At 37.4% G+C, this 15,942-nt stretch overlaps 1 long non-coding RNA gene across 1 annotated transcript; it reads right to left on the reverse strand.

The window, feature by feature from the left end:
• Window positions 1-435: 435 nt before the first annotated feature.
• On the reverse strand, window positions 436-15,508 carry LOC120439809. Its single transcript, XR_005612787.1, has 3 exons — window positions 15,372-15,508; window positions 670-733; window positions 436-567 (listed from the first exon to the last, which is right to left on the reverse strand). It is a non-coding gene; the product is annotated as an uncharacterized LOC120439809 (long non-coding RNA).
• Window positions 15,509-15,942: the final 434 nt, after the last annotated feature.

The raw sequence follows: 15,942 nt of genomic DNA on the forward strand, positions 1-15,942 counted from the left end.
CAAGCTGGCAGAGTGAAAGTCTGCTTAATGTTAGATTTGACATTAGCATTCTTACACGCAGCCTTGCTGGTTAGTCTGAAGCAGTTCAGTGCTGCAGTGCATGTCCTTCTGTGGTCCCAGTAATAATTTTGCTTGCCTTCTGACTTTGCTTTCATGGGCTTTAGACAAAAATCTTGGTATTACTCCAGAAGGTGGTAATACATTGGAAGATGTTTGCTATGTATATTAAATGTATTAGGGACCTCATTTCTCTATCATAAACACCTTTTTTACATGAACTGTAGGTAAGAATGTTTCCACATGTTACACAGAAATGTGATTTAAAGATAAAGTGTATGTAAATTTAGAAGCACTAACAGAACAGTTAAAATCATATCACAGTCAACACAGCTGTCCAAATATAGTTCAATGATTAAAAACTTTATGGTTGGTGTAGCTCATGAGGTCTAACAGCTGGAAAGTTGGTGATCCAGTTCTGGGCTCCTTCAGTCTTCAGTCTTTTGGCAGGTTACTGAACCCCAGTATCTCGGGGGTTGGTGCACAAGACTGTGTGGTCCTAGTGCCAGCCTGAAGCCCAGATAAATTAGGAGTGTTGCATGAGGAAATGCATCTGGTATAAAACCTTGACCAAATCAAACATACAGATCATAAAGAATGAATATTATATACCAGATCAGTTCCAGCATGGGTTAACAGCATCTGGCTCCAGTACTGTTGGCTGTCCAGTTTGTAACTGAAAGAGGAGAAGGGCAAGGTGTGTTAGCAATAGAGAGTGGGAGCAAAAGTGGGTGGTGAGAGTAGGGGCTTTAAATGCAGAGACTATGACTGGCAAAGAGGGAGAGCTGACTGATATGATAGAGAGAATGTAGATATACTGCGTGTGCAGGAGACCAGGAGGAAAGGAAACACAGGAGAATTGGCGGTGGATTCAAGATGTTTTTTCATAGTCTACATAGGAAGATACATGGAGGAGGGGTAATTTTGAAGGAAGAATATGTGAATATTATTGTAGAAGTGAATAGAGTGTCAGACAGGATCATGAGTTTAAAGTTGGAAATTGAAGGAATCATGTTGAATGCTGTCAGTATGTATGCTGTCAGTTAGAAGAGAAAAAGGAATTCTGGAGTAACCTGGATGAAGTGATAGACAGAAGTAATGAGGAGGTGTCGAGTAGGTATGGTGTTAAACAGAAAATGACAAATTATAACAGATTTAGCAAAAAGGATGGAAATGGCTGTGGTGAACACAGACGGGTGAACATAGTGTAACGTATAAGAGTGGAGGATGGTGCACACAGTTGGACTACATCTTATGTATTAGATCCAAGCTGAAAGAGATAGAAGAACTGCAAGGTGGTTGCAGAGAAGAATGCAGTCAGGCAGCATTGTAGTCTGTAACATGATTTTGGACATCAAGAAAAAGATTGAATGAAGGCAGAGGCAAGTATTAAATGTAAAAATAATAATATTTAAAAATAAGTTAGCTGCAAACACTTCTGATTTTGGCTTGAAGATGAAGCTTACTTGGTTATGATGAATTAGCAAACAATAGTATTGTCCATCTTTCAGTTCAAAGTATCAAATAATGTTTTCTCTCAGCCTTTTCAGAGAACTGAGAGGTTACTTTAGATCATTGTTTGTATGTGTTTCTAGATTGCTTCTGTCACGGCAGTGTCATGGGCAAATTGTACTAAAAGTGCTGACCACATAACTACTATAACAGTGGTCATGTGGTCTGCACTTTTGTCTCACAGCAAAAATTAAAATTACTGAGTGGAGTTTTCATATTCTCGCCAGGCCTACATCAGTTTCCTCTGGGTACTCTGGCTTCACAGGCACTTAAAGTGCATATAATACAGCATTCTTTGGTTAAATGGGACTTAGTCAAAAACACTCTATAATGAAATACTCTCACATTTATATAACATTATTTTTAATCCTTGTTGACCATTTAGTCACACACATGTTTTTCTAAGAAGTGCTAGTGTTCAGTATGGACTTACAATACAGACATTTGTTTCATGATTATGAGCCTTTTCGTGTTTAGTTCAATAAAATACAATTGTTTTTGCAAATTTTTCTTGCAGTTCAGTTGATGAATCGAAGGACAGAAGCAGCTGCTGACATTATGTGTGGTTGTTGAAGTCTGGTAGATGTACCCAGGCAGTCATCAACCCCTGCTTGATCCCTGCTTTCCACACAGAACTGGTCCTCCAAATTACATTAACCAAGCAAAGCCAACTCTGTATGCCCCAGTGCTTGGCCAGTGTGTGTCTCTGTGTATTTATAACACTAAGAGAGTTAGCATCTTTGAGTGTGTGTGTGTGTGAGAGGGAGAGAGAGTGAGACAGAGAGAGAAGAGGAAGGGTTAGGGAGACAGGCAGCATGGCGCCGTCACTGCACCAACCCTCCTGCTCCCACTCAGCCAAGCCACTCTGCATGTGTTCTCTAATTCAATAAGGACAGCACACTGGGAAGTGTGTGCAGTTGTGTGTGTGTGTTTGTGTATTTTATACAGGGTCAAAGAGCCATTTAATCTGCTCCAAAACAAGTCAAGAAGAAAAAATTTGACCAAATAGAATTTTTTGAGCAAGTTTACGGCACAAAAAATGTAGTTTATTTTAAACACGTAGAAAAATAACTTAGTTGTATTTCATTTGACCCAAATTTGTGGTAATTATGATTTTTTGTCTTTAAAACTAAAAAAATGGAAAAAAAATCTAAATCTAATAATCACTTTTCTTATTTCTAAAAAATTTTTTCTACATCTAAATCTGTCCAATTTCTGTATGAAGTCATACTTCTAGCACATTGGTAGGTAAAAAATAACATGCCTTTGTTTAAAAAGTGAAACTGTAATTCATTTTAAAATTTTTTTTAGTTAATTATCTGTTTATTATTTGTGTGCTGTTAGTGTTATCATCAAGTTATTGTTATACCAACATTCTGCCCATACAGACTTATATGCATAAGCAAAATTATTAATATTTATACTTGTAATTATTTCTAATTATAAAATCATAATTTACATATAATTATGATTCTTATCTTATATATTCATAATGAACATTAACTATATCTGAAGTGTAATTAATTCTTTATTTATATTTTAAAATAACCCATTTATTTAATTCTGATCATAACAAGTAGCCATAATCTGCAATTCCTTTAATTATTTATATTATTTATTAATATATAATATTTGTATTATTTATTTAGAATTGAGAATGCCATTTATAATGTAAAACATGATCAGTCTGTGTACAGGTGGATGTCAGCAGACATAACACGAGCAGTGTTTCAGTCACAGTACAGCTCTGTAACCACGACTAAAGCATGTGTATCTGTGTTTACCACCTTAAGACATATGATGCATGCTCATTGTAATAGCATACTTCTGTTACAAACATAATATGCCCTTTGAATAAGTTTATTACAAACACACACACACACACACACACACACACACACACACACACACACACACACACACACACACACACACAGTGAAACAATCAAAACACAGTGAGAGATTTACTGATGTTAAATATGTGACAAGCTTAATAACAAAATCTCTCCTCTCCCCCTCCCTCCTCTCTCGCTTCGATTCTTTGTCTATCAGAGGGCGATCAAGGTCCACCCTCTTCTTGCTCGACCATTCTCTCTTCACCACCATTGGTAAAGCAGCCCTTTTCCTGGAACATGATTGGTTGACTGAATTTCTCACTCTTTCTCTCTCTCTCTCACTTTAACTCCACCTCCCGTCTTTCTTCTCTATTTTTATCCACCCCTTTTCCCTTCCTCTCTCTTTCTCTCTGTACGTCTGTCCAATCATTGTCTCGACTATCAATCAGCTCTGACAGAAAGTGAGGATCACATGAAAAGAAGAAAGGGTGGGGGAAGAGGGGGAAACAGAGCATAAGGAGCTGTTAACCCCACCCCACCCCCACCCCACCAGCCCTCTCTCTCTCTCTGTTTTTCTTTGTGTTTTGCTTTTTCTCTGTTCTGAGGCAAAGTGGAATGAAAGCAGGGTGGGCATTAATCAAAGTAACCCTTTGGAACAGCCTCACACTAACGCAGAGACACACACGCACACCTACACACACACTTAAACGCACAGGTCCATGCACATGGGGACATAAGCACAGTCCTACGAATAACAATGACCACAAGTGCACGTGCACACAGAAACACACACATACACATTACAGACCCTAAGTTTCCCTCTTCAAGAACAGATGCTCTCTCTCTCTCTCTGTGATCTCAGCTGGTGGTAGAAGTGTATTCAATTCCCTGTAGAAGAGGAGAGCAGCTGGCACAGCTCTGTGTGTGTGTCTCTGTGTGTCAGGGGACATAGGGCCAGTAGGGTCTGGTCTGGCTAGGTACCACCTGACACACACACACACACACACACACACACACACACACACACACACACACACACACACACACACACACACACAACAAATAGATGAATGTGACACTAAAATGATGCGTGGAGCCGTGAAAGTAATGCACTGTGGTCATCATGCACCCCCTCTAGCTCCAGTATTGTGGGAAGCTGGTGACATACTAAGAGTAGACGGAGAGTAGGAAAAAAAAAGGGTCAGAGAAAGAGAAGCGGTGTGAAATAACACACTCAGACAGAATGGACATATTCATGTGTTTTACTCACTAAAGTGGGCTTCTACAGTTGACGTTACATCGGTTAATTATGGAGCAGAGGAGATGAATATACCATTTGGTCAGCAGACAGTAATTTGTATCTCTGTGTTAAAAGTCCAGTGTTTAACTAATCAAAATCTACTAAGACCTCCAGTACTTCTTGTTTTTCCTTTCAATGCTTCAATTGCTTGTATTGACTGGGAAAGCAGTGACAAAAGTCTTAGTCACTGCTTTCTTTGTAAAAAAAAAAAAATTATAACAGGAAATCTAGGACATTAATACATGTGTATTTACAGCTAACCATATCACTAATTTGGTCCACAATTACAACTGGTCAGTTTGATGAAAGAGACTGTCCTTGGACTATTCTGCCAAACCCTTTCGCAGCCCATCTTCATTTAGTCCAGAACGCAGCATTTACTCTACTAAATATACTAGCAGTGCTCACTATGACTCCTATTCTTGCTTTCTTTTTCTGTGTATGCTGGAATATTTACATCTTATTAAATAATTAGCTATGCAGTAAAAAGTGCAGTACAAATAAAATTATTTGTATGAAGTCACTAGCCTACGGGTGGTTTTTGCCAGGCCTGAGTCATTTATTTTTTCAAATTCCTCATTCAATATTTACAAAATTCCATCACAGATACAAATTTTGGTGAAGTTATGTATGGTCGACATACGTTGAACATGACATGTGAAACAAGCAAAAATGGAGAATGTCCTATTCATGGGGACATAAAATGAACATAATATACTGTATATAAAAAGGGGTTTCATAAAAATGTGTGACAAAATTTCAGATTGTTCAGGTTGGCTAACTATATTTAATGGTGTTTTTTTTTAAACCTTCTTTAGTATTTTCATTACATAAGTTCAGTCAACCTAAGTTCTCAGATTGGTTCAGGCTGAATTTTGAAGCTTACTCCCACTCTCTCCCCTGGGTGGACTGATCAAAATACAGATAATATATATATCAACATTGTTATTGCACTGGATTGACATTAGTGTGAATTTACACTCAGTTTCTCTCCCCTGTGTTCCTGCTCCCATCAAAAATTACATGTCTATGCAAACACTATTCCCCTCACATCGTCTAAACTCTTGGCTCCTCCCCCTTCTCTGCTTGGTGTTTTGTTTCACCATCACTTATATTGGCTGCAGTGAGTGAGAGCATATCAGCCAAGAGAAAGAGGAGGATCCCATGGAGATATTTTATGGCAAACCAGAATGGAAATTCTCTATTATGGCAACACTACCAATTTATACAAACACATGAAATATGGTGAAAAACAAAAGTACGCAGCAAAAGAAACAAAGAAAAGAGGATGGAAATCCTTCAGGCAGACCCAGACCCCAGTCTCAGAGACCAAGGTCACTGTCAGAGTCATTTCAGAGATGTAAAGAATATCCAGGTTTCTTATATAGTGCTGAAAGTTATGCTTCAGTCAAGACTCATGTCATGAGCCTTAGTTAATGTTCATTTTCAAAGTGTTAGCAGACTAGTTACCTGTAGACTTATATTCAGATACTGTTTTAAATAATAAATATTTAACCCATTGATTCATATCTATTTCTTCACCAAAACCAAAGTATCCAGTATACAAATGGATACAAATGAGCAGTTGAGTAGTTTAACATGTGAAAGTTATGGAGCCAGTCTGAAGTGTCCATTAGAAGAACATCTACTTTAGCATAATTTTTTTTTACTGAAATTTGCCGTCTTTGTACTGTATATCACATTTACTGTATATGTACGACGCAGTTTCAGAGTGGCCATGGGGAAAATTCATTAACATTAACAAACATCAGCAGTACAATCTTTTTTTTAAATAAGGCTACATGTGACACCACAGTTTATGAATGACTACAGTTCGGTTGAACTTCACTACCTGAAGGGATTCCCATTTCCAAAAGGAACATTAATTACTGCAACTGATGATTAATGAATCTGACAGTGTCCACTCATTATAAATCAAAATGTCCACTTAAGTCAAATAGGTATTTCACTTAAAATATCTCAACATTACACAGTATATGTGTCAAAAGTCATTTATAGCTGTATGCTAAGAAGAGGTTGGGTGCTGCCTCACTGTTCAGCACCACATCTCTACCAAAACAAGCTGCCAGTCAGAATGTGTTGAAGCCAGAGACAATGTGGACTGGACAGATAATCACTGATAGCACCTATGCACTGATGACATGTTACCTCAGGGTTGGGTTTATTCTTGATCTCTTTTGGCATATTTCCACACACCAAACCCCAGTTGAAGGGGCTACTGATGAAAAGAATAGAAATGAAATTTATGGGATCCAAATCAGGTTGTAGAATTTAAGGTGATAGCAACTGCTGATAAACACACACGGACACACATGCTCTCACACTTTCTCACACAAACCTATCAGTTCTGATAGTGACACGTTAATGGATTAGCTTCATGTTATGGTGACAATGATAGGGTGGCGTGGGTGTGTGAGTGTGATAAGCAGATTCAATGGACGTATTGATTCTGTACTACTATGCAACATCCTTTTGAGCATGTGTGCCCATTGCTTTGTTTTAGAAAAGAGCACCATGGCTTCTTAAAGCTCTACTCTTTAAACCTCTAGCTTCAGTGAACTATTTTATAGTAACAATGTATTAAATGAAGTTGTGTCACTGACATGTTCTAAAATGACACCTTTACAGCTACATTTAGCTGTCTGTCCCAGAGACAGTATAAAATATAGAAAAAACATCCAGGTCTGAAAAGTAAAGTGTCTTAAACCTGCAATTTTTTTAATGGCCATCAAAAGGTTATAACTGTGGGTGTGGCTATTAAAGACGTCTGGTCCTATAAGTCTATGGGCAGCAGCTCTCTGACTTGAGCTCTATAAACACTTCTATGTTCAGTTACTCATTTAAGGTCATATTGAATAAAGAATTAAGGCTATTTTATAAATCTTGGTCATAATATTTTAAATGAAATATTATCAGCTATATGCTTAATGCCTAATGGCTTGCCTAAGCAACAGTCTGCTAATACTTTTACTAGTATTAGCAGACTAATAAGCAGAAATGTGTGTTATGTGATGGTGAGTCCAAAACTGTGAGTGGCATCATGGTGGATAAAAAAAATCCATCTTTTATACATAATTTTGATTCCAACCAGAAATTTACTATTTGTTCGTTTAAACACATTCCAGCTACGTCCTCTACAACTCAAACTTGTTGGGCTTTTGATCACATCAAAGGTTAAAAGATGATAGTGTTTTGTTTTCTTCTATTCATCTGATCCCCTCTCCCAGGCTCCCCATTGCCCCCTTTTTCTCTGAATACTTTGCTACCCCATACATTATACTTTGCATTTTGAAAGATTCAGACCCTTTCTAATGTTCTAATAGAATTAGAATTAGAATTAGAATTCAACTTTATTGTCATTGCACATGTCACAGGTACAGGGCAACGAAATGCAGTTTGCATCCATCCAGAAAGTGCTTTAGTCGTGATATAGATATATTACAATATAAATTAGCAATAATAGAGATGTGTAAGTATATTACAGAAATGGGTCTATTATGGTATGTTATAATGTACACAGTGTGAAGTATGTTATGAATATTCTATAACTATAAGTATGTACAGGCTGTAGTGAGTACAAGCTATGTGCTGTTTAGATTTGTTTAATCCTTTTTTCTTCCAAATACAATCTGAATAGTCCGATCCTTCACTTTATTTTTTGGCAGTAATGACAGACTAAGGGCATCTTTTTTTTCTTCTGATTTTTTCCTTTTTTCTGCTTAAAATAAAAAGTTATTTGCAGGTCCATCTGCGTGATTCCTTTTTAGTAGCAATTATAACATTGTTTAAAAAGCCGTCACTTGACCGAGTTGTCTTAGCCAATATACAACTACTCTTTTTCAAAGAGTAGTTGTAAAAGAGCTAACTAATCATCTGCAGAGGAATGTTTTATGGTTTTCAGACAGATTTCAGAGCTCATCACAGCACAGAAACAGCTTTAGTGATGATAGAACTGATCTTCTTATGGCCTCTAACAGTGGACTCCTCTCTGTGCTTGTCTTACTAGACCTCAGTGAAACGTTCGCTACTGTTGACCACAATATTTTATTACAGAGATCAGAACATGCCATAGGCATTAAAGGTACTGCACTGCAGTCGTTTGAATCAGATCTATCTACCAGACGTTTTTTTTTCTTGGATACGAGGAGTCTTCTTCAAACATTATGGAATTTGTCAGGGTTCTGTGCTGCGATCATTTCTATTTATATCATACATGCTTCCCTTAGGCATTATTACCCAGCTTTATTTATCCATGAGGCCAGATGACATACACCAATTAGTTATATTGCAGGAACATCTTAAAGGCATAAAGGGCTGAATGACCTCTAATTTCCTGCTTCTAAATTCAGATAAAACTGAGGTTATTGTACTCTGCCCTACCAAATCGTAGAAACATGGTATAATCACCTTGGCATTGGTAACATTATGAGGAATCTTTGTTTTAGCCGAATATGTCCTTCAGTGCACATATTAAACAAATTTGTAGGACTGCCTTCTTCCATTTGTGCAACATCTCTAAAATTAGAAACGTCCTGTCTCAGTGTGACGCTGAAAAATCAGTTCATGCATTTATTACTTCTAGGCTGGACTACTGTAATTAATTGTTATTAGGATGTCCTAAAAAACCCTGACAAGCTTTCAGTTGATCCAAAATGCTGAAAGGGACCAGAAAGAAAGAACATATTTTCAAACCCTCCCTTAGATCTGATGGAGATTAAAAGAGAGTTTTCTGCACTGTTGCTGAATACTTGCTCCTGGCTGGTTATCTGATTGTTGGGGTTTTCTCTCTATAATGGTAGATAGAATAGTTGCCTCAAAGTGCTTTATATTGTAAAGCACCTTGAGGCAACTGTTCTTATGATCTGACACTATATAAATAAAACTGAATTGAACTAAACTGAAAGGAAGGGAACTAATTGCTTTATTTCCCTTCTGAACAAAGCACTTCATTCCCAGCAGTTTGGCTGGTAGGAAAACTGTTGGTGGTTCTATACTTCCCCCATTTCAAAAATTATAGATTTTCACTGCTTCAGAATATTCATCTAGCCTTTCCTAGATCTATGGCTCGACACTGTCACAACATCATCCTTTCCTCAGGGGACAGGAAATTCTTTCGATCCATTCATTAGATTTTCCTTCTGACAGTTGATTGTTATTTTATATAAACGCCCAATAGACTCAAGTGAAGTGTCTCAAAGGCTGAGATCTATCTAATAAACTAAAAGACATTTTTTCCTTGTAAAGGGGGAGTCTTCGTCAAACACTAAGGTTCCTCAGGGTTCTGTGCTGCAACTATTTCTATTTCTATTATACTATTTATACATACTTCCCCTAGGCAGTATGTGCATGGGAGAATTCAGCTTCTTCTTTAAAAAAAAATCTTACAAATATTATTAAACATTAAAAATAATTCCTTTGCTATTGTGAGTAGGTTAAAAAAAAGGATTGAATCCTTATTAAGATGTGTTGGAACATAGCAAATATGAAAAGCTTTGAAGTTTAAAGACGCTATTCATATTTATTATATCTTTGCACCCCTTGAGTTAACTCAGCCCCAGGTAAAAAATCACCTGTTTTTCTATAGTAGGCACAATAAACACAAACTAATACACAGTCTAAGACAATATATTCTAGAACACATGCAAACAAAGAGGGAGTACAGTCATTTCTGTATGTATTCACACTCACGTGCAAAATGATCGTACACACAGACAGAAGGTCGCCAGTTTAATTAGCTGTTAATTCCCAGAATGCAGCCCAGTTTGGAATCAGAGAGAGCAGGCTGCTTCTTTCCTCTCTCAGCAGTATATGTTTGCTCTGCTATCTGATTTCATGAAGTTAAGGCTGATGGTGACATGAAGCTGCAATTTGCCCACAATTTATGGAGTGAACTGGAATGGAGAGTATACAGTATTTCCCAACTGGCTGAAACTACAGTCGTAACTAAAATGGTGCTGCTGAACTTGACTGGAGAAATGACTCTTCAGCTCAATATGAATTGTGCCATTTTTTAATGTATTAAGCTGCCAGTTTCCTGAATTGGATCTAACCTTACCTAAAAAAAGGAAAAAATGTTTTATTACTTGTTATTATTATTACTTGTAGCAGGTGAAATGATGTTAGTGTTGCAAAGTGGAGTTAAACTTAGACCAGCTTTGAGACAATTGATATATCAATACAGAATACAGAAACTGAGTCAGCCACAGAGAGTATAAAAGAAAGACATAGCTACCACGGTCATCTGTTGGTTTCTAAAGTTCTCTTTTCAAACCTCAAAATTAGCATCAGTTTTATCACTATATCCTGTGGGTGCGGGGGGCTATATAGCTAGCTATAATTCAGCTATGCAACATGTACTTTGACTTGGAAACTTTGTCATGTAAAAGACAGCTTTGCCATTATAGTGACATTTGCTTTATACTCAGTCATACAGCATGCTAGTCCCTCTGTTTTGTATACCATATATGACATACAATACATACAATAGAACAACATAATAAAACAGGACAGTCATATTTCATCACTGTTTTTGCTGATGCTAGCTTGTCCTTGCACCCGGCTAATGCTTCACCTATACAGAAACAGAATACCTCTTCACCTAACAGCGTTGGGTAATTATTACCAATGGTTTTATGAGAGAACATTTTTAAATGTAGAACTTCTATATTTGTATCAAGACTGAGCACCATACTGTGCCTGGTCAAACCATCCACATGTGAAAATATCTAGATGGGCAAAAACCACTATGCACTATCTTTTCCAAAATGATGAAAAACAATATTTTACTCAAATGTTTCCTGACATAAATGAGATTTAACAAAATAACTGTACACATGTAAACAAATGTATGTTGTTGTAAATATTCGAAATGTACTGTAAGGAAAAACAATTTATCTGCAATTTATGTAATTTACTTACTTATTTATAATTAAAGGAAAAATGTGAAATTTTGACAGTGTCCTGATTCACTGATTTTTATAAAATCAGGTAGGTCTTCTGGGCTATACTACAGATTGGACTGAATTTAGAAAGACAGCACATTGTTTTTACCTACATAAAACATAAGCAATTATCAAGCATAAAGACATTCAGGAAACAAGATACACACATACATACATACACACACTGACGTTTAATAACGGTGTCAACAGAAGCCGTGGTGATAGTGATGGATGGGGGTGGGACCTACAAAGGCCAATTGAATAACCTCTAAACCAATGAGAAGAAAGCTGAATGACCTTTGGACCAATCACAGCACTTCCAGATCAAAGGTGATCTGAGGGTAAGCGCTGAGACAATCTGTCCATCTGGGAATGAATAGATGGAGGAGAAATTGGAGGCACGCAAGAAAGAAGGAAAAAAATCCTCCTCCTCTTTTTAAATTAGTAATGTAGCAGTAAATAATGTGTACCAGTTGTGGTTATCTTTGTCATAATTTATACATTTGTTCCAAAGACCTCCACCATTTATACTATGTTACATAGAATGCATATAATATGTAACTGTTTATATATAAATATTAAAAAAAACATTCATGTATCAGAAAGAAGTAACTTCACATGAGAGATAATGGCCACATTGATGCAATCCAATGAAGACTAGCGACCATGTGACATATAAGTGTATGTACTTCTTAAAGCGAAGAAGAGAGTAACAAGAGAATAAATAAAATGTAAATCATGAGCAGAGCGCACATACCATATTCACAGGGTATCTATGAGTCATTAATTCAGTTCAATTAAGTTTTATTTATATAGTATCAAATCACAACAACAGTTACCTGAAGGTGCTTTATATTGTAAGGAAAATACCTTACAACAGGCTCAGGGAGGGGTAGCAATATGCTGTTTGTGGGGTGAGGACAAGTGTCATCTGGAATGATCTTGAAAGATATTTTTGAAGACCGTATTTTAGCTGGCATTGCAACTGGTATGAATACATATTGATTTTTAGATTTCTATTTTCAAGTTTAACTTTGTATGGATAAAAGAGGGGCAGAACTGGCATCTGTTGTTAACTACAAAATGCTAAGAATATAGTGACTTTCTTTAACTATCATCCAATGAGTTCTGTCAAATGCCCTTGGTAAGTTTTTCAAACATTATGCAAGGCATTTAACAAAACTGTGTGGAAGTCAACAAACAGAAACTGTGTGAGTTTGTGTGTGTGAGTGTTGAAGGGGTGCACTTCACCATTACAGCCATGTGTTAAACATTACAACCAATCAGAGGGTGTAACACACAAATGCACAAACACTCATACGGATCGAGTGGGTAAATCAAGGTATGTGGACTGCAACACAGTCAAATTGATGGATACGAAATAACACAAACACACACAGTTCGTTTTATTTACAGCTACTGTCAGGTGACTGAGATTGATTATAAATGAACACTGGCTCATGATTAGCTTGAACACGATGGTGCATATTTGTGTGTGTCTCTATGTGGGTGTGTATGCCACGTATACTTCTGTGTTGTAGGTTGATTGGCTTCACATTTATGAAGAGAATAATGACTTGCAGTGGTGTGTGTGTGTGTGTGTGTGTGTGTGTGTGTGTGTGTGTGTGTGTGTGTGTGTGTGTGTGTGTGTGTGTGTGTGTGTGTGTGTGCAAGTGTGTAAAACTGCATGAGATGAGATGCAGACCTCAGCCATTAACAAGTGGTTGTAATTAGCTGTATTACCCACATAAATTACACACGCACACAGACGCGCGCACACACACACACACACACACTATCATCATCATCATCATCATGTGGGCATGCTCAGATTTCTGTTTATGTTTCTGTATAGTTTATAATATTCTTACATGTCAAATGTTTTCAAATGTTTTTAATTGTACTTTGTTTAGAAAAGTACTATGTAAATAAAGTTATTATTTTATCTTGATTGTACATCATCATCCTCTTCATCCTTTTGTTATGTCAAGATTACATGTTAAATTCTGAACAGCCATACGAGTGGATACTGCACAGAGCCCTCATCCTCTCAGGCCTCTGGTAGAAGAGATGAGTTTGGAGAAGAAGACATACACACCAACCCTCAGGATTGTATATACTTGATTTCCCTCCTCCAACCACCAGTCAAGGTGGCTGGAGGAGAGCAAAAGACAAATTTGAAAAGTTAGACAACCCAATATTATTCTTGCTTGTGAACACAAACAGCTGTGGACATGACAGCATATCAGCGCTAGATTATTTTTCCTTATTCAGCTGGGATCAGTTTGCCCTCCTGAGTAGAAGTATTTATGATGTGGTGTATTTTCAATCAAGTGTACTTTTTATAATTACCCCCTGGAAAATTCATGTAAAATGTTTTCTTCCACGAGTTGTTTAAGAAAGAGTTTCCACCCCTGTCAGACAAAAATCAATACTTAACCTGAGCTTCCCCAGTTAACAGTGTGGCACAGTGAGATAATGACACGCACTGATTTTGTTTTAACTGAATGACACGCCAAAAAAAGACTTTTGCAAAAAGTTAGCAGTCATGTAAGTTCTGTCAAGTCAGACATTCAACTATTGTTACAACAGCTTTTATCATTCCAGTTTATGGAACAGTTTCCAACCCTGTTCTTAACCGTTGTTGTTGTTGTTGTTGTTGTTTGGAGTGTCTTCTGTAGTGTGTCTCCTCTATTACCCACATCTGCCAATGTCCAAACAGAGAAGGAGGGAATTCAGTTACATTTATTGAGCTCATCAGCAAAGTCAGGGAGTGTGAGATTTAATAAAGCTGTGAACTAACTTGTTCTACAGCATCACTGACTGCAAGCTCTAACTTGTAAATGATGCAGTGAATGATGGCAAGGTTAGGGTTGATCTCTCAGTAAGCACTGTTCCTGTCTCTCCAACCCATTACAGCAGCTGCACCATCAGGATTTCTTGGGAAATCCCCCAGGAAATCCCCTCCCCCATTCCCCACAACAAATCATACCCCAAAGCGTGCTGATACCTCTTCAACACAGTAGTTAGATAGTTCAGATAAAAAGTCATTGCAATGTTCTGTTGATAGCTTTTAATTAATTTTGTGTGCTTTTAACACATAATTAGGTACAGCAGTACACATTAAATGTGCACTACTGTTTAATACCAAAAGTACCAGATTAATTCTAACTTCACCTTAAAAGTGATTTGACAGAGAAATGTAGTCATCTTCAGAGTTCTCAGTCCCAACACACACACACACACACACACACACACACACACACACACACACACACACACACACACACACACACACACACCAAACTTCACTGTGAGGTAGCACAGCTCCCACACACGCTCCAACACCAAGCTGCCATCACATGTCAGTCAAAGTCTGCCATGACCAATCAGAAAGGCCTGTCACTTCCCTTTTGTCCCGGATACCCTATGGTTATTGTTTAGACAAGCAGAACAGACAACCATTCACACAACTGTGTGTGTGTGTGTGTATGTGTGAAAATACGAGTGTGAATGCCACTGTGACAATTATTGAGAAGCTCTGGCAACCACTGGATCAAAGCAGACTGAGGCGCCATGTAGCAATGTCATGGTAACAACATCACAAGACTTTTTTACTACTTTTCCATAAAACACTCTTCTCTACACATACAGACACATTGAAATGCTTGTCAAAGGTTATATATGATATTAAGTTATACTCACAATTATACTTTGTACAGTTCACAGTCTTGCAGTTGATGACATACCAGACCTCTCTTAAGCAGCACACCAAAATGAAGGCCAAAATTTCAAACCAAACCTCTGGTCACTTCTATGCAATAATTTCTTTTGTCATCTGACATAAGATTCATTTTCTTTTTTACAGTAAACTCTGCATTTTCACACAGTGGAACAAACATTCTTGCTACCTCTGGTTTAAATTCAGCAGTCATTTGAATGGAGCCAAATATTTTCAAGATAAAGGGAGGTTTGGTTTCCAAGTGTTTCTTCAGCTTCCATGGCAACATGATAAAATTAACGAACCTCTCCCAATGAATGACAAACTTGAGGTGATAGCTGTTGACTTTCTGGGTCCTGCTGAAGCCTTGACAGGTAGCTTTCACCATCGTTTCTCCAGACAGATCTCTTTTCTTTTTTCTTTTAGTGAGTTCTGGCATTTCTCCACACAAGGAAATGTTCCAACCCCTCCCTCCCCCCCTTCCCGGTCACAATTTTTGTTTATTCTTCGTACTAGTAACTGCAACCTTTGATGTGTACAATTTATATGTATGTA

This window comes from Oreochromis aureus, linkage group 4 (genome assembly GCF_013358895.1).
Source record: "Oreochromis aureus strain Israel breed Guangdong linkage group 4, ZZ_aureus, whole genome shotgun sequence".
NCBI classification, from domain to species: domain Eukaryota; kingdom Metazoa; phylum Chordata; class Actinopteri; order Cichliformes; family Cichlidae; genus Oreochromis; species Oreochromis aureus.